Source organism: Aquarana catesbeiana, linkage group LG08 (genome assembly GCF_042186555.1).
Source record: "Aquarana catesbeiana isolate 2022-GZ linkage group LG08, ASM4218655v1, whole genome shotgun sequence".
In the NCBI taxonomy this organism is placed as follows: Eukaryota; Metazoa; Chordata; class Amphibia; order Anura; family Ranidae; genus Aquarana; species Aquarana catesbeiana.
The window spans coordinates 210512603-210535086 of record NC_133331.1 but is presented as its reverse complement, the minus strand read 5'-3'; positions in this window follow the sequence as shown (position 1 = coordinate 210535086).

The window sequence follows — 22484 nt, the reverse complement described above, 5'->3', positions numbered from 1 at the left end:
AGGGATTTAAGTGACCTTGAACATGGCATGGTTATTGGTGCCAGACAGGGTGGTCTAAGTATTGTAAAAATTGCTGATCTACTGGGATTTTCACACACAACTTTCTCTGGGGTTTACAGAGAATGGGCCAAAAAAGAGAAAATATCTGGTGAGTGGCAGGGTGGAACAATGTGTGAATACTGCAGAGAAGAGATTTAGTCAATGCCCTGCCTACATCTAGATACATGGCCATTAATTATTTTAAACCTAGGCCACATCCAAGTGTCTTCAAGGAATATGAGAAGTGGCTAAAAACACACATATACCTTAAAAAAAAAAGATATATATGTATGCTTTAATCTGGAGCCTTTTTATTACATATGCTTTTCTTTTTACAAATAAATTAAATACAGACACACACATAGAAATTAAATACAATACTTTGCATATGCTATCTTCTAGGAGCCCCCATCAACGCCTAGTGGGCTAGGCTGGGCATAGGCCATTTATCCTATGGAAGCCTTTCCCAAACTTTTCAAAACAGAAGAATCCTTGAAATAAGAGAAAATATCCAGTGAGCGGCAGTTGTGTGGACGAAAATGCCTTGTTGATGTCAGAGGTCAGAGGAGAATAGGCAGGCTGGTTCGAGATGATAGAAAGGCAACTCAAATAACCACTCATTACAACCAAGGTATGCAGAATACCATCTCTGAATGCACGACACATCAAACCATGAAGCATATGGGCTACAGCAGCAGAAGAACACACCGGGTGCCACTCCTGTCAGCTAAGAACAGGAAACTGAAGCTACAATTCGCATAGGATCACTAAAATGGAACAACAGAAGATTGGAAAAATGTTGCCTGGTCTAATGAGGCTCGATTTCAGCTGCAACATTTAGATGGTAGGGTCAGAATTTGGCGTAAACAACATGAAAGCATGGATCTATCCTGCCTTGTATCAACAGATTAGGCTGGTGGTGGTGGTGTAATGGTGTGGGGGATATATTATTGACACACTTTGGGCCCCTTAGTACCAACTGAGCATTGTTTATACGCCATGGCCTACCTGAGTATTGTTGCAGACCAAGTCCATCTCTTTATTACTACAGTGTACCCATCTTCTGATGGCTACATCCAGCAGGATAATGCATCATGTCACAAAGCTCAAATCATCTCAAACTGATTTCTTGAACATGACAATGAGGTCACTGTACTCCAATGGCCTCCACAGTCACCAGATCTCAATCCAATAGAGCACCTTTGGGTTGTGGTGGAACGGGAGATCCGCATCATGGATATGCAGCCGACAAATCTGCAGCAACTGCGTCATGCTATCATGTCAATATGGACCAAAATCTCTGGGGAATGCTTCCAACACCTTGCTGAATGCATGCTACAAAGAAGTCAGGCAGTTCTGAAGGAAAAAGGGGTCCAACCTGGTACTAGCAAGGTGCACCTAATAAAGTGTCCGGTGAGTGTATATATATATATATATATATATATATATATATATATATATATATATAGTATATATAGTATGTACCATATAGTGTATATGAACTATGTACTGTATCGCTCTACTAGTCTGTAGAGCATTGCACACCAGCTGTTATTTCACAAACTGGGGATGTAGGGGAATAATTGCGGTCAGGCCTCTAATGTGAAGCTGGTACATCCTGGGCTAAGGGTGGAAAAATGTGTGAATACTGCAGAGAAGAGATCTAGTGCCCTGCCTACATCTAGATACATGGTCATTGATGACTTCAAACCTAGAACACATCCATGTATCTTTAAGGAATATGAGAAGTGGTTGAAAACACACACATACGCCTTAAAAAAAGATATATACGTATGTTTTAATCTGGATCTTTTTCGTTCCATGTGCTTTTCTCTACAAATAAATTAAATACAGATACACATAAAGATTAAATACAATACTTTGCATATGCTATCTTTTAGGAGCCCCCATCAATAGTGTGCTGGGCTGGGCACAGGTCATTTATCCTAAGGTAGCCTTTCACAACCTTTTAACACAGAGGAACCCTTAAAATAACTTTCCGGTCTCAGGGAACCCCTTCTAAAAATTTCTATATTTACAACTCATAAAAACATTAGTGCGATGGTCAGTGGGAAGAATGCTTCTTACACTTGTGGTCATTAGAAATAATTCCCACCTTACAGAGAAGCTAAAAAGATCAATGGTGTCAGTGGGAACTTATCTGAGAGACAGAAATTGCTCATTGCTCAAGAAATCCCTAGCAACCTCTTGAGGAACCCTGGCCTAGAAATTCTGTCTTAAGGGTTAGCTTCTGGGGGAATTCCATTGATGATCAGAGAAGAACTGCCCCCTATATTGGTCCTTGGAGAGGGATCCAATGATATCAGAGGTAATTGAACTTCACCAGTTAGATTTGTGGCCAGTTTAAGGGCTTTTCATTACTGGTCACTGGAGAGCCTCCCTCTCACTCTGGAGAGTGGTGGTTAATTGCCCCTATTACATTGGTTGCTGGTAGTGAAGTGCTCTTGTTACATGGGTGGTCAGCAGTGATGTTTCTACCAGCTTTGCAAATCTAGAGAGCGAAATGTTTGCCCATTCTTCTTTGCAAAATAGCTCAAGCTCTGTCAGATTGGATGGAGAGCATCCGTGAACAGCAATTTTTAAGTCTTGCCACAGATTCTCAATTGGATTTAGGTCTGGACTTTGACTGGGCCATTCTAACACAAAATGTATCTATGTGCTGTCTTCGGCCTCATGCACACAGAAGTGATCAGCTGTAGGTATAGGATTGTGTATATGGTATTGTATGTTTTTTTTTTGGTTGAACTAGATGGACTTGTGTCTTATTTCAACCTGACTAACTATGTAAGAACTTATGCTCCCAATATGCTTCCAACAGTTGACAGAAAAAATGCCTCTAATGTCATGTTTGTATGTGTGTTTATGCGCATTTACAGGCATAGGGTGTTTAGAAGCGTATAAGCCTTAACCAATTCTATTGGCTAGATATTCTTTTTTTTCATTTTTATAGCTACTAGAATAAATTTACATGCATACACTTTGTATCATTTATGCACATTTGACGCTATTATGCACTTTATCTACACTCATAAACTTCTCAAAACGCAACTTTGGGGCATTTTTTTATGCCTCTAAATGTTGCTCTTAAAATAGGAACTGAATGCTTAAAGGGTAAGTTCAACTTGACAGAAAATTCTGTAAGGTGAACTTACACAGGACCCCCCCCCCCCCCCCCCACGGGTCCCGCTGGCCTGAACCGTGGCGATCTCCGGTTTTAAGCCCCGTTATATCTGCGTCAAGGGCCCGGGGCTTAGAATTCCCTTGAGCTGAATATCCAAAACGTCCCTCATCAGGAGGGACGTTTTAGAGCATTCTAATTGGCGGCACCAACCATTCAGCAGCCGCATAGCCCGTTCTGTCAGCTATGGAAAAGACACCTGGATGCAGAGAGGATATTCTAAGCCCCGGGCTCCTGGAGCAGTTATACCGGGACTTAGAACCAGAGATTGCGGTGATCCAAGTCAGGGGGACCAGGGAAGGGGGGCGAGGAGGGGGACCTGTGTAAGTTCACCTTACAGATTTTTCTGTAAAGTTGAACATACACTTTAAAGTGGATGTAAACCCGATTCATGAAATTCATATAGATCTGCAGTGTTTTCTTGTCTCTCTCCAAAGCCCTGTGTCTAGTAGCTATCTCTTAATGCGTTCCTCTGTTATCAGCCTGACAGTTTCCATCACATTATGATAAGAGCAGCCGGAGTTTGGAGTCGGGGGAGGTTGTTATAAATAGATAAGCACAGCTCTGGACGATGCAACGGAGAGAGCGGAGAGTCTCTACCTATGTGTAGAGGGGGTGTGTGCCTTTCCTCCAATCAGCTGTCTTGGCTGTGTGCCCAAGCTTCTCTGCAACAATAACCAGGAAGAGAAAAAATCCTAACATGAAGGACACTTTCTAAACAGTATCTAAAGCTGAAGACAGCAGATATGGATGTAATACTTATATAGGGAGATTTGTTTCATCTCTGTGTATCATCTGTGGCTGTTTACTTCACTGGGTATATGCGAGGGTTTACATCCACTTTAAAGAGGAAGTAAACAACGATGGGTTTTACTTCCTCTTTTGCTCCCCGCAAGGCCTGCAAATTAAAAGCATAATGGGCTAGTATGCATGACACTTACCTGCAAACGAAGCCCGCACTGTCCCCTGTGCAGGCCTTATCCATCTTCGCCCCTCTTCCTTCTGGGGCCGCGTAGTCCGGCTCTGCGACTGGCCGGAGCCGCATGATGTCACTCCCTCGCATGCGCACGGGAGCAGTCAGTCACGGCACATGCTGGGGGAAGAAACGGCATGGTGGTCCGTTTCTTCACAGCGCATGTGCCGATGACGACATTGGCACACTACAAGTGAAATACCTCCTAAACTGCGCACGTTTAGGCGATATTTCCACTATCTATAGGTAAGCCTTATTCTAGGCTTACCTATAGATAAAAGTCACACAAAATGGGTTTACAACCACTTTAATGTGCATGACCACATAGGCTAACACTGGATTGAGTTTAGAGGCATAAGAAAAAAAAATATGCTGGACGCCTGTAAAAGTGGGCTTTCTATACCCACGTGCATGTGGCCCACGGCTAGCTGGAAGGTCAGATAGGAACTCCTCCCCCCTTCACAACTCTCTAATAATGCAGTTTGCAGACAAATGACTACATTGATTGACAGAAATGGAAAAAAGAAATTGTCAAAGCAGCCATCTCTTTGTTAGACGTGTTGTCCGATGTCAATGGAGAGGGGAGCAGTGCCCTGTCCAACCTTGCAGATAACCTTAACAGAAAATAGGAAGATTGGAGAAAGTACTATATGTTTTTTGTCCCCTGGGGAACAGAACACATTAATCCAAACTGAAGTTAAACTGCTTCTTTAAATGTGTTGTCAAGTAGCAGAAGAGAAGTATGGTATTGTAAGGGGTGGGGGACAATGCAGTTGTCTGTGAAGTCTACATAACTAGGATATAAAATGGTGTAGTATAAAGCAAAAAAAATGTCACAAAGCCCAAACTTGCTTATAAACTCCGATGAGATAATATAAAAAATAATTCAGTCCTCATATATATATATATATATATCTCTACATTACACACAGGCACATAAATCTTTATGGTTAGCGTGCTGTTAAATGAAACAATACAGACTGCACATTATAATAAAACATTATCAAAAACCCAATGGCAGGTTACAACAAGATTTGGGCAAGTGGCTACTGTGAATGTGCTTATTATGCTTAGTAAAAGCCATATGAAGATTAGGAGATAAAATACTAAGCCAGTTCTCTGCATCATGCTGCAAGGCTTGGAACAGGCACTGCCCTACCTGTTTAAATTTTCTTCGGTGACATCTAATATATTACCCTTCTTTTCTGAAAGAGAAGCAGCGCATATTTTGATCAGTATATCTCCAGCACTGCAAAGATATTGTGTAGTCTCTGCTGCACTCTACAGGCAGAGATGCTGCTACTCAGATCTGGCTATTTTAAATAAGCAAAGGGATACAATAATGACAAAAACGCCAATGTACGTACATGTAGTATATAGTGACAATTACAGCACGTCAGTACAATCAGTAGTGGAGGCATATCAAAGTTTTAGTGGCATTTGCATTTTATTTTACAGAGCGCCACAAAACCCAGTAGATTCCATTCCTCAAGCAACTGACCTGATGCAAGTTGTCATCTTGATTAAGAATGTATCTGAGTAGATTTGTGTTCTTATCCAGTGTGACCATGATGCTCCAATATATGATGTTCATTTGATGCCATTTTACATAATTAACAGCCAATGTTCATTTATTTGGCTGTGTGTGATAATGTTTTTTCTAAAAAATTACATTTAAAGGGAAAGTTGACCCAAAACAATATTTCATTTTGGAAGGATACCATCATATTTAAAACACATACACACATTTTTACTTACCGACACCCCACGCATATTTGCCTCGGCCCTCATAAACTTTAAGGCCCTGTTCACACCTGAGCATTTTTCCGTTTGTAAAACGCTCAGCTCTGAAGCTCCAAAACGCCCAACAAGCAAAATCCCATTTGCAAAATCCAATGAGTGTTTTGTCGCCTGAAGCTCAAAAAAGTACACAGGCTTCTTTTTTTTTGACAGATTACAAGCGTTTGCCTGACTTGCGCAGAAAAACGCTCGTAAAATGCTCATAAAACACTCGTAAAATGCTCAAATAACAGTTCTCCACCTCTAATTTCCTCTCCCTCTCCTCCCCTAGTGCTTTCTATTGGCTAAACATTCACCTGAAGCTGTAAAACGCTTGTAATACACTTCTAAAACACATAAAAAAAGCTTATAAAAAGCTGCAAAAAAAAGCTTAAAAAAATGCCCGAAAAACATCAGTAAATCGACAAACTCAGGTGTGAAGGGAGCCTAAGCAGAGCTATTTTGCTTGCCATGTGCCTCAATCTCTGAAGGATTGAAGACATGTAACTACATATTTAATATTTAACTTTATGGCGCTTACTCCCAAAGGAGCCACTGAAAATCTGCCCAGGTTCTTTGCCAGTGGATTGCCCTGCAGCCAGGCACACACTCACAGTCACTCTTCTCCTCAAAAACAAGTCTACGGTTGTTCTTTTTGTTGTTTTTATTTTTGGAGTACCTGGGATAGGGTTGAGGGAATTGAGTGGGACAATAAACTCCTTTCTGAGAGGCTGAAGCAGAAGTTCTTGCTTATAGCAAACTGTGGAGTTGATTTTGTAGTGGAAAAAGTTAAATGCTTACTTCCTTGTATAGAGAAAGAAGAGCAGAGTCCCTTCGCATAGAATCAGATAGACTGAGCTTGTCAGGACACAAGCTAATGTCCCCTTTAAACGAACACACAGCTGACTCTCTAGCACAAAAATGGTGTCAGCAGCCCAAGAGTCTCTAAGATCTCTCACAGCAGTCTATACTCACAGAATGTCCAGGGACAGTTAGTTGCCTAACTAATCAGACCAAGAAGCTCAGTGTCTCAGACTATTAATACAGACTCCTAGCAGCCTTCAGGACCACCCTCCCTAAGATTGGCCAGGGCTGTATAAATATTCAGGCTGCCATCTGCATTGCCCCACACCTATGTTATGGAGAATTCTACCGCAGCAACTGAAACACTGAACAGAACTAACTAATCAAAGCCAGCTGCACTGGTTACAGTGAGTTCAACTAAATTTACCTGACACAATAATTGCAGCCACACTGGTTACAGTGAGGCAAGCTAAAGTTACCTAACAAAATACACACACAGCTCCACTGAACACAGTGAGCCAGCACTAGATCTAACTAATCCTAGCACTGACTGCAGCCATGCAAACTACTGTACTGATTACAAACACTCATACCTCGCTGTGCTCCTGTGGCCGCTGTCTCACTACCAGTGGCCCCTGAGCTGGAGCTGTATGAGAGGCCTTCCACTGCATGTTAATCTCACTGACCAGGTACGTGATAGGTGCTACAACTGTAATAGACCCGGGACTTTTTTCACAGAAATGAGATACAGGTACTCACATTCCCCAGCCAAATCCCTGCCCTCCCCCTTCTCTGGGGGGAGTAATGTAAAGTCCTCTTCCTTCTGAGCCTTGACCTCCAAATGATAGGTGTGTTCAGGGTTAAAAATTGTGTCTCACGGCGCATGCGCGGAGGCACCTAAGATGGACGCCTAGTCCGGGAGCTCCGTCCCACCTCAGCAGACCGGACCGAATAGCGGCACTTGGACCGGCGATCGAACCTCGCCGACACCCCACACGGTCTCCTGAATCCCCAGGGACTCCCCCGATGTACGCAGGAGCGGTAAGGCGGAACCTGAAGCCGGCTTTTGAAGCCGTTACACCGCTGACCGAGACGGCCAAGATGGCGACCGCTCCTCACAGCTCTGCGGCCTATCAGCCATACCCCCCATCCGAAGCATCCCCCTCCTTGCTTCAGCCAGAGTCTCTTGAGGGTAACAATCCCTCGATCCCAGCCTCTCCAGCGTCCACTGCATCCCTCCTAGACCACAGCCTAGCAGGACTGGGACTCTCCCCAATGGATGCAGGCCCTCCCCAGTCACACCAGCTAATACAGCAGGGGGATCCAGGCCTGCTCCAGCCGGTCACAGTGGCAGACTTATTCACAAAGTTTGCAGAACTACTAGACAGAGGCCTTCAGAACACTGCACACAAAATCACAAGTGACATTAAAGCAGATCTTCAGAACATAGGCTATCGCATGGAAATCATAGAATCTAACCTGGAATCCACTATTTCTAGAACAAACCAAAATACTGCCTGTATCCAGACCTTGCAGGAACAACTAGAAACTGCCAATGCTAAAATTGACGACCTTGAAAACCGTAATCGAAGGTACAATTTTAGGGTCAGGGGGCTCCCTGAATCCTACAAGGACATCCCTGAAACTATAAAATCATTCATACAGGGTTTGCTCCCGGATACTCCACAGCACAAACTTGAACTAGATCGAGCCCACAGAGCTCTCAGGCCCCCCAGATCAGACGGTCTACCCCGAGACGTAGTGGTAAAACCACATTTTTTCTCCATCAAAGAAGAAGTTATGAGGAAATCTAGATCCATGTCTGAAATAGTCTTTCAAGGACACCGCTTGCAAATATTTGCTGACCTATCGCAATCAACTATACAAAAAAGGAGAACCCTTAAACCACTCCTTCAAATCCTGATGGATAGAGAAATCAAATACTGGTGGCTTTTCCCATTTCAACTTAAACTGCTTCACAAAGGCAAGGCGTATACCTTCGGATCCCTACAGGAAGGAGAAAAGCTTTTCCTACAATTGGGCCTCATCACCCAAGACCCGACTGCACGCCAATCAGGACCTCAATCCAACTCTGCAAAGAGACACCTGCCCACGAGTCCTCTGAATCCGGTTTGGGAGAAGACGAGATCCAAGAAGTCCAAGGAAACGAATCCTCCATGACTCTCAGTCCTCTATTTGCCCATGACGTATCGTTCCTTTGAGGTCCACTGACCCTGAGGAGGGGGGAGGGGCGAAAGAGAAGAGAGAGAGAAAAATTTTTTTTTTTTTTTTTTTTTTTTTGTCCTCTCTCTCCCCCTTTTTTTTTTTTTTTTTTTCTTTCCCCCCTTCAGATGCTGGCTGTGGGGTGGGAATCTCCACATATGTGGCCCCTGGGATGCGTGCCAAATTGGAACACCCTCACGCCTCTCTTGAGGCGATCTCAGGGGACTCAACTCTGGGAGACGCGGTTAACTCTATTTTCTCCTGATATATGGTCTCCGTACTACTGCTCCATAGCTTTGTGCCGGTTCCAGTGGGGAGGAGGGACGGCAAGTAAAAGTCTATCCAGGTTGCTCCTGGGAGCTTCCCTATAGCGGCTATGCTGACTGTGGGGGAGCCCTCGGCAGTGCTTCTTCTCGGCTGGATGAGGCATACTCCCCGTTACCCCTTGTTACTCCAGGTTCATTCACACAATTTTAATATTTGTTTATTAAACGCTTTCATGGTTTTTTGGTCAGTTCACTTTCTCCCCCGGACCTTTTTTTTTTTTTTTTTTTTTTTTCTTTTCATGCAAAAGCGTATTTTGCTGGGGGTTAAGGTGTATCTGTAGGTTCAAGTGCCTTCTTCAAGATAGATATTCTAATTTCCCTATTAGGCGGTCCCTCTGCTGGGGTGGTGTTCATGCCCCCCTTTCTGTCCAGTGGATTTGGTACCCCAAATGCCATTGGACAGGGTAAATCCCTACCCCTTGGAGGGATTCTTATGTGAATCACACCTTCTGCTGGAGGACACTGTCCCCTCCATTCTCCGGGGATCTCCCTTGCTCCCCGTCTCTCCTTCTTGTCTTTTCTTTCCCCTTCTCCACACTTACGCTTTCATACTTTTTACCACAGGAGTCGACCGGGGAGCTCACCTCGAACATCCTCTGATCCCCTCACCATGCTCGGCCTGTCGATTGAGATGCCTGAGACCCGGTGGAGACCAGTGGGTAAGTGCTGTAGGTTACCCAGCTTTGCTCCTACCTCTGCCCGATGGCTGATGACACACCAGTTAATATACCTCTCAAAATAGTGTCCCATAATGCTCAGGGTCTGAACTCCCCTTCCAAGAGGCGCAAGGTCTTCCAATACTTGCATTCCCAAAAAGCAGACGTGATCCTTATGCAGGAAACTCACTTTCCCAGAAGTTTCAACCCCTCCTTTATCCACTCCAAATTCCCATTCTTCAAACTTGCCAATGCTGAAAATAAAACGAAGGGGGTGGGTATCTTCATTTCTAAAAAATGCAAATTCTCACCCAAATCCGAGTTCAGGGACCCTGACGGGCGCTTTATCCTCTTGATTGGGGACTTGGATGACCGTCTCTACTCTCTAATCTCGTATTATGCCCCCAACAGAGGCCAGTACGCCTTCTTTCAAACAATGTTTGCAACTCTAGCGCCTCTGTTGGAGGGCACAGTGATCTACGGAGGCGATTCTAACTCGGCCTTTGACCAGGGTCTGGACAAGTCTCGTCCCCCAGGCAAACGCCTCACTAGACCGACGAAACAGAGTCTACGCATAGCTAAACTTATCTTCCAGCAGGGCCTCATTGACATATGGAGGGAAGTGAATCCTACGCTGAGAGACTTCACGCATTTCTCCAACCCCCATAGGTCTTTTGCGAGAATTGACCACATCCTTATAACCCCTGCCTCCGTTCCACTAGCACACAAGGCACATATCAAAGATGTAGTCTGGTCGGACCACTCGTTGGTAATCCTTGTGCTTCAACGCCCCGGAGGACATAAACCTGTCCGGAGGTGGAGGCTCAACGAGTCCATCTTGAGTGATCCGATTAGAACTAAAACAATCGAAACTCACATTCGCAACTATTTTCTCAATAATGATACTCCAGATACTAGTCCCTCGTGCCTCTGGGCAGCCCACAAGGCAGTAATTAGAGGTCACCTGATCCAACTAGCCTCTCAAGTCAATAAGGAAAACAAATCTGACATTGAAAAGCTGGATAGGGATTTCACAGCCTTGTTAAAGCGACACAAAGCAGATCGAAATGCTGTTCCTATCGCTCAGCTAGACGCAGCACGCACGGCCTTGAATCTCGCCTTAACTACCAAGGCTGAAAAATGGGTTCGGTGGAACAGAAACAAATTTTATTGTAACGCTGATCGAATAGGTCCTATGCTTGCAAGTAAATTATCCCCGAAATTTAGATCTCCGGCCTTACCAAAGATCAAGATTCAGGGTGGCACTTTGTCCCAAAATCCTCAACGGATCATGGGGGAATTCCAAACTTTTTATAAAACCTTATACAGTAGTGGAAATAGCCCTTCTCCGGAGGCAATGGACCTCTTCCTAAATAATTTACAGATCCCTAAATTAGACACAAGACACCGCCGGAAACTAGATTCCCCTATTTCAGCTGAGGAAATTTGCGCGGTCATTAAAAACCTGAATTCACAGTCGGCCCCCGGCCCTGATGGTTTCTCCGTACCATATTACAAATCATTCTCCACTTTGCTCGCCCCTTATATGGCTAGGTTCTTCAATGCTCTTAGGACGGGGGATACTCTCGATACCTCACTTAACACAGCCTACATCACGGTCCTCCCTAAGCCGGATAAAGACGCAAGCTCGGTTAGCAACTACAGACCAATATCGCTCATTAACAATGATTTGAAGGTCCTGACTAAGATCCTTGCAGACCGCCTAGCCTCCTTCATTAGCCTATACATTAATAAAGATCAGGTGGGCTTCATACCGGGGAGGCAGGGTCCCGATCAAACCCGCAGAGCAATTGATATAATTTCCCTTTTTAATTCCAACTGGGATGGGGGCCCATCCAGACAGGGTTGCCTACTCTCTCTGGACCTTCAAAAAGCTTTTGACGCTGTCCAATGGCCCTACATATTCCATTTGCTTAAAAAATGGGAATTTGGGGACTCGTTTCTCAATATCATTCACGCACTGTACTCAACTCCCTCAGCTCAGGTACGTCTGCAAGGGTTTTACTCGGACTCATTCCCCATATCCAGAGGTACAAGACAGGGGTGCCCACTCTCCCCGTTGATCTTTGCCATAGCGATCGAGTCTCTTGCAATAGCCATCAGAAACAACCCGAACATTCAAGGTGTTCAAAGTGGTTCCCGGTGCCATAAATGCGCATTATTTGCGGATGACATATTACTATTCGTAACATCACCACTAACCTCGCTCCCCAATATATGCAGTCTCCTAGATGACTTTGGACGGATCTCAGGCCTCAGGGTCAACTACGACAAATCCCAGGCGTTAAATATCAATATTCAGGAACCTCTCCTGGCCAGACTCAGGGATAGCTTCCGGTTCTCGTGGAGTAACTCCTCCATCCCTTACTTAGGGATTCGGCTAACTCCTAAAACTGAACTTCTGTATCAGGCCAACTTTCCTCCTCTCTACAAAAAACTGGAGGAGGACCTCATGCATTGGTCCAGGCTGTCCCTGTCTTGGCTAGGCAGAATAAACACGATAAAGATGACCCTACTCCCCCGTATCCTATACTATTTTAGAGCCCTTCCAATATCGATCGATAATACCCGCCTAAAACGCTTCCAAGCCAACATTGTTAAATACATATGGGGTAAAGGGGGTCACAGATTTTCCAAAGCGACCCTGTTTAGACCTAGGTCAGAAGGTGGCATGGGATTACCGAACCTAATCTGGTACTTACAAGCAGCACAATTGGCCCAGCTATCCACAGTATACTCTAGATGGGAACAACCTGACTGGGTTCACATAGAGAGACAAGCGGTCCCCCTCCACACCCTTGACTTCCTCCTTTGGTGCCCAAGAAAACTCAGACCCTCCATTCTTTCCCCAACGTTGTCGAACTCCTTTGCATTATGGGACAGATTGAAAAGCAACGAAAGATTATCATCCCCTATGGCACCATTACAGCACTTATTTAACAATCCCGAATTCCCCCCAGGTCTCAATATTTCTGACTTCAAATGGTGGCTTGATAAGGGGATGTACAGAATAGGACACTTCCTTAGACCATTAGGCCCAATCTCTAAAGCTTTTTGTGTCAGTAATCTAGATATGCCACAATCTGAACTCTTTAGATTCTCCCAAATATCAAGCTACTTACACAATAAGTGTAGATCTCTCCCGAATGGTACCCAAATGACCCCTTACGAACTATGGTGTGGCCAGGCCAGCGAGCAGAGGGGAGGCATTTCGGTGATTTACAAAGCCTTATCCTCTGCGCAATCCAAGGCACCTTACATGCTAGCCTGGGAGGAAGATCTGTCTCAAAGCTGGCAACTGGAAACCTGGCATAGGAACTTTTCCCAATCCTACAAAGGCATCCTGAACTCGGGGCTAGTGGAGAGCAACCTGAAAGTACTAACCAGATGGTACCTGGTTCCCTCCAAATTAGCTCGCTTTTACCCTTCAGCATCCCCCCTCTGTTTTCGGGGATGTGGCCTTAAGGGTGATATGTTCCATACATGGTGGTCCTGCCCTAGAATCAGACATTTCTGGCACAAGATTTTCCTTTGGATTAGTATAATTGCCGAAAGGCCTATCCAAATGTCGCCTTTAGTGGCACTCCTTAATTTCCCAGTAAGAGAAGTTTCCAGGATCACACAACGCCTCATCTTCTTCATCATCCTAGGAGCCAAGCTCACCCTAGCTAAAGCTTGGAAAAAACCGACAGTATCCACACTCTTGGCCAAAAGAAAGATTTCCTGGATTATGCACCAGGAAAAAATGGCAAGTGTGATCCTGGACCGCTCAGCCAAATTCCAACAAATTTGGGAACCTTGGGCGAAATACATTGGAGTCTCACTTTGACTCTTCCCCTAGAGCTTTTACACATCGACATTTCTCTCTTCCCCGGTCGACTCCTACGCATCTCTCTCTACCCTCTTCTCCTCTACCCCATCTCTCTACAACCTCCCTTTTTCTTTTCTCTATACTTCTCTCCTCCCTTTCTCACCTTACTTTTCCTCTTTATTATTGGTATTAGGCTTTGACCTGTGCTCGAGGGATCATAACCTGGCTTCGGACGGGAATCCTCCTGAGTCGGTCCCCGTCCCAAGCCCAAACCAGCACAACCCTACTGGCACCCCGATTCCTCGATGTCTATTTCATTTGTTTGTATATTTACCATCTCAGTTGCTACTGATAATCAGTTTCTAACGTTACTTGTTTAATTTTCGTAGACACCGACTCGTCTCGGTCATGTAATGCGGTGATCATGGATTTGATAGCCTAGGTCTTCATCACCGCCCTTCTGCATAGGTTTTTGACACTTTGCTTTTTCTAGTGAGAAAGATGTTGGGGGAGGTGGAGTCCCGCCACAGTGAGTACCCAATTGGGGTGGCGGGCCTCTCCCTCCCAATATCACATACAAACTAATCTAAACCTGATTTATGGCTCTCCTATGTTCACCTTGCTCAAAGCAATTGACTGAGTTTGTACTTTTTATACTGCACTGTTATGTATGCCAAAGCCTTATTAAGTTATACATAATATGACCGTGATGGTCATCTGTATTTTACTGTCCCACAAGTTCTTGTAACGACATGTAATGTTTTCCCAACGTCCCCCTTCCCTTCTCTTTTGAAAATAAAATAAAAATATTGAAACGAAAAATTGTGTCTCACACAGGGGCAAGTTTTAGAAATGCGCAGGGTGCAGAGTTCAGGAGTGCAGATCGCACAGGATGCGGGATTTAGGAGTGTGTGTTGCTTAGAGCTCAGGAATGTGTATCACACAGCGTCCAGGGTTCAGGAGTGAGTATTGTGAAGTGCCCAAAAGTGCAAATTGCACAGGACACAAGGCTCAGACCAGTGTACAATCTAAAATTACGTTCGCCCCACCCACCCCCCACAGCCCATATAGCTTACCTGCCATAGTCCCGGTACAGAGATCCCCTCCCAGTACAAAGTGGAAAAGAGGAGGGCTGCTGTGGAAGAGCATCTAGTACTTACCAGAGAGTGTCAGGGAGAGGTCTTCAGTCCTGGTGAGGGTTGTAAGAGGAATCACTGCCATGAGGCTGGTGCTACTCACCTCCCCTTCTATGTTATATGGGCAGCAAGAGTTCTATGCCTGAGCCACTGGAAGAGGTGCACTTTAACTAGTAAACACAGAAGATGGTGGGGGAAGCAAGTAGTGCAGAAAACATCCTCTACCGCCTTCTGTTTACACCACTGACAAGTTGGGGAGAACAGGGCAGTGCTGGAGGTGACAGTGAGGAGTACTGCCATGTTCCAACCAAAAAAAAACCTAAATATAATACTCCAATTCATATTAGGATGTTGATGCTGTAAAAGAGAAGGTAGTCACACTTCAGAGTTCTCATTACAAGTTAAATGGGTCCGTTGGCGGAGTTCAGGTGGTCTGTCTTCAACTGGACCATTCATTAAACATTTAACAATGGTTTTAACCATTTTTCTAGTATTGAATTGTGAGGTAAAGCATGAAGTGCCTGGGGTGCACAGGTGCAAGTATCATCAGCAGAATACAGCATATTTTAAATTTGACCCTGTGAATTTACATAAGGCCCTAATGCCTGTAATGTATACACACGACCGGTTTTCCGCTGAACCTGTCTTGCGTACACACTATCACACCAAAGTCCGACCGTCAAGAACGCGGTGACGTACAACACGTACAACGGGCCTAGAAAAAGGAAGTTCAATAGCCACAGTAGCCAATAGCTTCCGTCTCGTACTTGCTTCAGAGCATGCGTTGTTTTTGCTACGTCTTAACAGCATACAGACGAGTGGTTTTCCCGATAGGAACTGGTTCCGTCGGAAATATTTAGAACATGTTCTCTTTCTTGGTCCGTCAGAATTTTCGATGTAAGAAGTCTGATGAGGCATACACACGATCGGAATATACGATGAAAAGCGCCCGGAATTTTTCTGTCGGACATTTCGCTCGTGTGTACGAGGCATTAGTGTTTTTTTTTTCCACACAGCCACCAATAGGATTGGGGCTATCAAACAGACCTTTGCTTTTCCCATGCAGAGAAAAGTAATAGGTTTGTTTTAAAGCTCAGTCCCTCAGCAACACATCATTTTTCTTAAAGTGGTTCTAGATGTAGCACCCTGATTATTAGGTAGGGTTGCTATTAAATTTATTTGCCAAGTGATAGTGATAGTTGCCTTGGCCAATTGTTAGGAGGTCAATTGATTTTGCCCAAATTCTGGAATTGCTGCACTAGTCTCTTCTGTCGCTAGATGGCCGGTATCTGGTGACATTAGATAAGACAAGAGCATTGAAAGGACAGATTTATTTATTATTTATTTGGGTGAAGTCAGGTGACCTGGGTTCTGTGCCACCCGGAAGGCTGTCTGGGTGGACGTGTGTTGCATTTACCCGGGCTGCTAGGCCAGAAACCTAAGGCCTATCCCGGGGACATCTGGCTACTAGGCTGTCTGAGGGCCTATCCAGAAGCAGAAAAGTAGCCTGGGGTTGGGACTGCGGACTTGTAGTCCAACCAGAAGTAACGGTTCCGCCAGCTGGGGAACCAGTCGTGGTCAGAGGAAGAAGGAAAGCTGTCGCCACTAAGGGCCATCCACCTTGCTACTGGAGACCATTGTGAGTAAGCTAAGGCCAGTACCAGAGCAGACTTCTCGCCAGCCGGGGATGGTGAAAAAGTGAGAAAACTTCAGCAAGTGCCAAGTCAGGGACCCAACGGGACAGCAGAGGTGACGCTTGTGGACTGCCAAGCCAGGGACCTAATGTGTCAGCAGGGGTGAAGCTTGAAGAGTATCTGTGAGTGCCAAGCCAGGGACCCAGCAGGGAAGCGGGGGAGACGCTTGGGGAAGATACTGAGTGCTAAAGTGGAAGAGCTCAGGGGATCCAGTGGCTAGTGGATCTGAAGTCTAGTGAGAGAGACTTGGCTCGTACTGCTGTCAGTTAAATCTTGTGAGGAGGGAATAGGAGGTGTGGCTGAGCCATGCTGTGTGTGTCTATTGATGCACACAGCCCAACTCGAGAATGTGCCCCCGTGAGTGCCCGCCCAGCACATGGCTTGCTGAGGGAACAATCGGAGAAGCATTCTTGGCTTGGAAGCACTCCCCCATGTGTACCTCTGTAGGAAGGGGCTTCCTATGGTGACACATGGAGAAGAGGCAGAGTGGAGAGCGCCGGTAGGGTACCACAGAAGAGGAGGTTTGGGTCTGCCCATTACACAGAGCAGGTAAGTATAACTTCTTTTTGAATTTAGGAAAAAATTACCTTTACAACAACTTTAAAGTGATATTAAAGTCTTTTTTTTGTTATTTTTAAATAACAAACATGTTATACTTACCTGGTTTGTGTAGTGGTTTTGCACAGAACATCCCAGATCCTCCTCTTCTTGGGTGCCTCTCTGGCGCTCCTGGCCCCTCTCTCCTGCTGAGTTCCCCCAGAGCAGGCAGCTTGCTATGGGGGCACCCGAGTCGAACCCCTTACTTTGTATGCCCATTCAGACACTGAGCTGCAGATCAGTCCCACCTCATCTCTCTCTCCTCATTGGCTCAGCCAATAAGGAGGGAGAGTCCCAGATAGTCAAGGCTCTCGGGCAACATCCCTGGATCAAGATGGGCCTAAGGTAAAATATAAAATGTATTAGGATAAAAACCTTCTGCCTTTAGAACCACTTTAACTCCCCTGCCACTCCATTTATCTACTGATATTGTAGGTATAAAGGAGCATGAAATTCACAATGGCAGTGTAGGTGCTTGGCCCACTACTGTTGCATGTAAAGCCAGTTCTTGCAAAGCACGTTTATAGATACGTCCCATGGATTTTATGTCAAGCAGATCTGTCAGCAAGGATGATGACCAGGGCAGTTTGAATCCTAGGAAAAAACAAGATATTTGCTGGGGTGTTCTGAAGTCGAGCACCAGAGTGATCATTCCAGCACCTGGCTCCCTTGCACAAACCATCTGGTGAAGTGATCTCCTGCCTGACAGGTGGTGTATAGTTCCAGTAGCAGAAGCCGGCAGAGCATGATGCAGATTACAGGGTAAGGTAAGTGTGGTCCATTCAAACTTAGATATGTGGGCTCTCATGCAGGAGAGTACCAACGATGTTAATAACACTTTTCATCTTACTACTATTCTCAAAGGTCCCTAAATGGGTTCTTGTGATACACTTTTCTGCCCCTGAATCTAAAGCTCAAATTCAGGATCTGGCCGAAATCCAAGCTGTAGGTGGCTTTCTTGATGCCATCTGGCTTGACAAGCTTTGACTGAGAAATCAAAGGAATCGGGTGAAAACAAATGGACCGAACAGTAACTGCAGCTGCAGTCACTGTTCAGATATTCTGACAGTCGCGGGTACAATAGTGGGTAGCGGGAGATTCATCCATCCAATGCTATTTAACATGGATGGGGGAACCTTACGATTTCTCTTGTTTAGCCCACTGGGCTAAAACAGGGAAACATTTGTTTATGGCCATCTTAAGACTGATGGGGATCCTAATTCTTCCAATAATTAAAATAAAAAATACACTTTAAGTATAACTTGTTAGTTTGTGATTACTGGTTAAATAGCATTTCTGTAGTCCAGCTAGAATCCTTTGTGTTTTATTTCAGTTTAATGTTACATTTAATATGTTAGTGATTCCTGCGCTATGGGAAATAATTTAGTGTGATTGGACTGCTGCTGTGGTAAAGAGGTGTGATACCTTAAAGTGCAATTAAGATATATGTCCACAGCGCTGTCTAAATTTGTGTACTTAACCCAACATTTCCCCTTATATACAGTATTCTAAACAACACATATATCAATAATTTGTGCAAAATATTAGACAAGTGCTGCATCAATTGCTTTACAATTATTCCAGTCCATATATAGATACAATCTCAATGGTAAAATCGAAAGAAACAAACTCCTTCATATATAAGGAGATTGAACCACCAATGTTTGGTGAGTGGGGACACATGAAGAGGGGAGCATGGCACAGCACATCTTCTTTTGCATATTTTCTTTTTGTTTATCACTGGCACAAGTTTATAACAAGCACGGAATGCACTTTATGAAGACCATTGAGATTTTATCTATATATGGACTGGAATAATTGTAAAGCAATTGACACTGCACTTGTCTAATATTTTGCACAAATTATTGTTATATTTGTTGTTTAGAATACTGTATATAAGGGCAAATTTTGGTCTAGGTACACGGGTTTAGACAGTGCTGTGGACATATATATTAATGTTGCATTTTTATTGTAATTTAACCAAAATGCTTGCTGCTTTTTGTTCAATTGCATCAGTTCCAAAATGTTATAAGAGACCCTGTCCACAGCATAGGGATAGGGATGTATGTACAAACAATTTGTATGTGATTTGCTATTAGTAGTACTGGTAACACAAATGTCTGCTTTAAATCTGTATTGTAAGTGAAACACAACATTTCATAAATGATTACATTTATTTTTATCTTTTTACAAGTAGCTGGCAAAAGTACTTGCAGCTGGGAGATGGCAGTTTGTATCATCCTGTATATGGATATTGTCATATACTTTGTGGCAGAGTCTCACATGCAGAGGGAGGCCTCTCGTACAGCCCCAGGTCTGAGACCACTGATGTTGCGACAGTGGCTGCAAGAGCACAGCGAAGTATAGGTGCCAGTAGGATGTCCAACAGTTGCGGCAGTGGTTAGCAGGTGTGTCGCCAGAGATGGGCCAGATCCCTGGAACAGCAGATGGCAGCAGAGACAGCAGACTCCAGTTTGGGCAGACAGCAGGTGGCAGGTGCTTGACAGGCAGCTGGCAGGTAGCAGGTGTGGATGAAGTGGCAGCACTCAGCAGGTGAAGGACCAGCAGGGACCAGGTAGCATGCAGAGCAGGATGGATGGATAACTGGATCCAAGGTCAGACGAGCCAGGCCAGCAACAGACGGTCATATACAAGCATGAACAGCATGCAGGAATGGTCAGGATACAAGCAGAATTCAGTAATGTAGAATCAGGCATATGAGCAGGAGGCAGAGCAAATCCAGAGGCAGGCCAAGGTCAGGCCTGGTACCATTCAAGCAAGGTCAGGGCAAGCTGGATCAATAATAGAAGTCAACACAGGAACAGATATAGGGACACGGGTAATAGTTGTAAATCAGACAGCACTGGCTAATAGAACTTCTGCGGTTTAAATAGTTCCATTGGTGCCAACATTAGCAATGGGCATGCATGGGTGTGTTCACGCATGCGCATATACATCTGTGCACAGTTATGCACAGTAAAATGGGCAACCGCACATCTGCACCTGTGCACCCATGTACGTCTTGAGGCTTCATCTGTACTATGGCTCTTCTGTATAGCGCCAGTCAGACTAGAATATGTAGGGCAAGCAGTGTCAGCCAATCAGGCTCCCCTGCCTCTCACAATACTAGCAATCTAGTGATAAGATAGGAATTAGATAGTTCTAGTCCATGCTCAATCACAGGTTGGATTAGGTTTTAGACCAAGTTATAATGCTCAACTACAACAAGGTTAGGACCTGGCTGAACTATCTGGCAGTGGCCACTGGATCAAAAGACTGAATACAATTGCCATTAAAATTACTGTTTTTCACACTTAAATGTTCGATTTTGTTGTCCACAAATTATTGCTAAGACTGAACTGCAGGCAGTGAAAAAAAGAGCAGCAAATAATTAGTTAATATAGTCTATAGCAACCACCCCCTGAGAATTAAAAGGTTGACTATTGGACAAAAGGGATGCAAGCATTGGATGCAGGGTCTTTCAAAAAATATCAGAAACCACACCAACTTGTGAGCTGGTCAGCCATTCACAGAATAAAAGAACTTTCCTATAGGTAGGCTGTATAAAAAATGAAGTTAAATGCAAAATGTTCATGTTTCATTGTGTATATAAAGGCTTTGTATGGAAAACTTATTAGCTAATGTGTTATTCCTGTAAGCTTTGTTTTCCTAATTTTGTAGAAGGCACAGGTGGCATCTTCAGGCAATGAAAACATAAATGTCCAGGCTCTAACATTGTATGTCACATTATATTGGTTTGGGGTCAACATCCGTGAAGCAGTCAATATAGTTCAGTTGATGAACGGTTAGTGCTTTAAGAATGAAGGGTGATAAATTTTAGAAAGAAATGCCACGTTGATTTATAGTATTGCTTTTATGGTAGTGCATTACAGAACATACAGAGGAGCTTTATTAAATAGCGAAAGGATAAAGGAAATGTCCCTAAAACGTAATGGGATTGTAATATTTTGGCCGAGAAGCCCCATTATTATTCAAATATATTACCACAAATTCAAGTTTGGTGTGACTCCATTCTATGTTTAGGTAATCTCTCTGATGTGATTTATCTGTAAATGGCAATGGCAGGCAGATGTCAAGGGGCTAGCTACAGATTTTTCTGACATAGTAAATTGGATGAACACAATTTATAAATACCGTAATATTGTTTCCTATAAGGTCTCCTTCACACGAGCGCTGAGGCCCAAAGTCCTTGAATGGGCAGTGTGCATTTAGGGGCGCCTGTCAAATTGGGACAACTGGCTGGGCTTATGTCCCTATTCACTGACTTATTTATAATGAATAAATTATAAACCAAACATATGGGGCTGCGGAACTCCCCATAATGCATTGCCAGATGGCAGTGCATTGACGTCTAATGACCTGCATGCTTTGGCCAATCACAGCGTGCTTTGCTGCGAGAGCCATAATTGGCCAAAGGCAGGGTACCTTTGGCCAATCATGGTCAGGGGGACTAAGTCCACGCCCCACACTATATAAGGCTGCTTACATATCGGCTGTGTATAGTGTGTGGAGGGAGATAGATTGAGCTAGATCAGGCAGGCAGGTCAGTTAGTGGCGTGCAGGCAGTGTATTTAATATATATATATATATATATATATATATATATATATATATATATATATATATACAGTCTAATATATATATAGATAGATATCTATCTATCTATATATATATATATACAGTATCTAACAAAAGTGAGTACACCCCTCACATTTTTGTAAATATTTTATTATATCTTTTCATGTGACAACACTGAAGAAATGACACTTTGCTACAATGTAAAGTAGTGAGTGTACAGCTTGTATAACAGTATAAATTTGCTGCCCCCTCAAAATAACTCAACACAGCCATTAATGTATAAACCGCTGGCAACAAAAGTGAATACACCCCTAAGTGAAAATGTCCAAATTGGGCCCAAGGTGTCAATATTTTGTGTGGCCACCATTATTTTCCAGCACTGCCTTAACCCACTTGGGCATAGAGTTCACCAGAGCTTCACAGTTTGCCACTGGAGTTCTCTTCCACACCTCCATGACGACATTATGGAGCTGGCGGATGTTAGAGACCTTGCGCTCCTCCACCTTCCATTTGAGGATGCCCCACAAATGTTTAATAGGGTTTAGGTCTGGAGACCAGTCCATCACGTTTTTTACCCTCAGCTACTTTAGCAAGGCAGAAGTCGTCTTGGAGGTGTGTTTGGGGTCT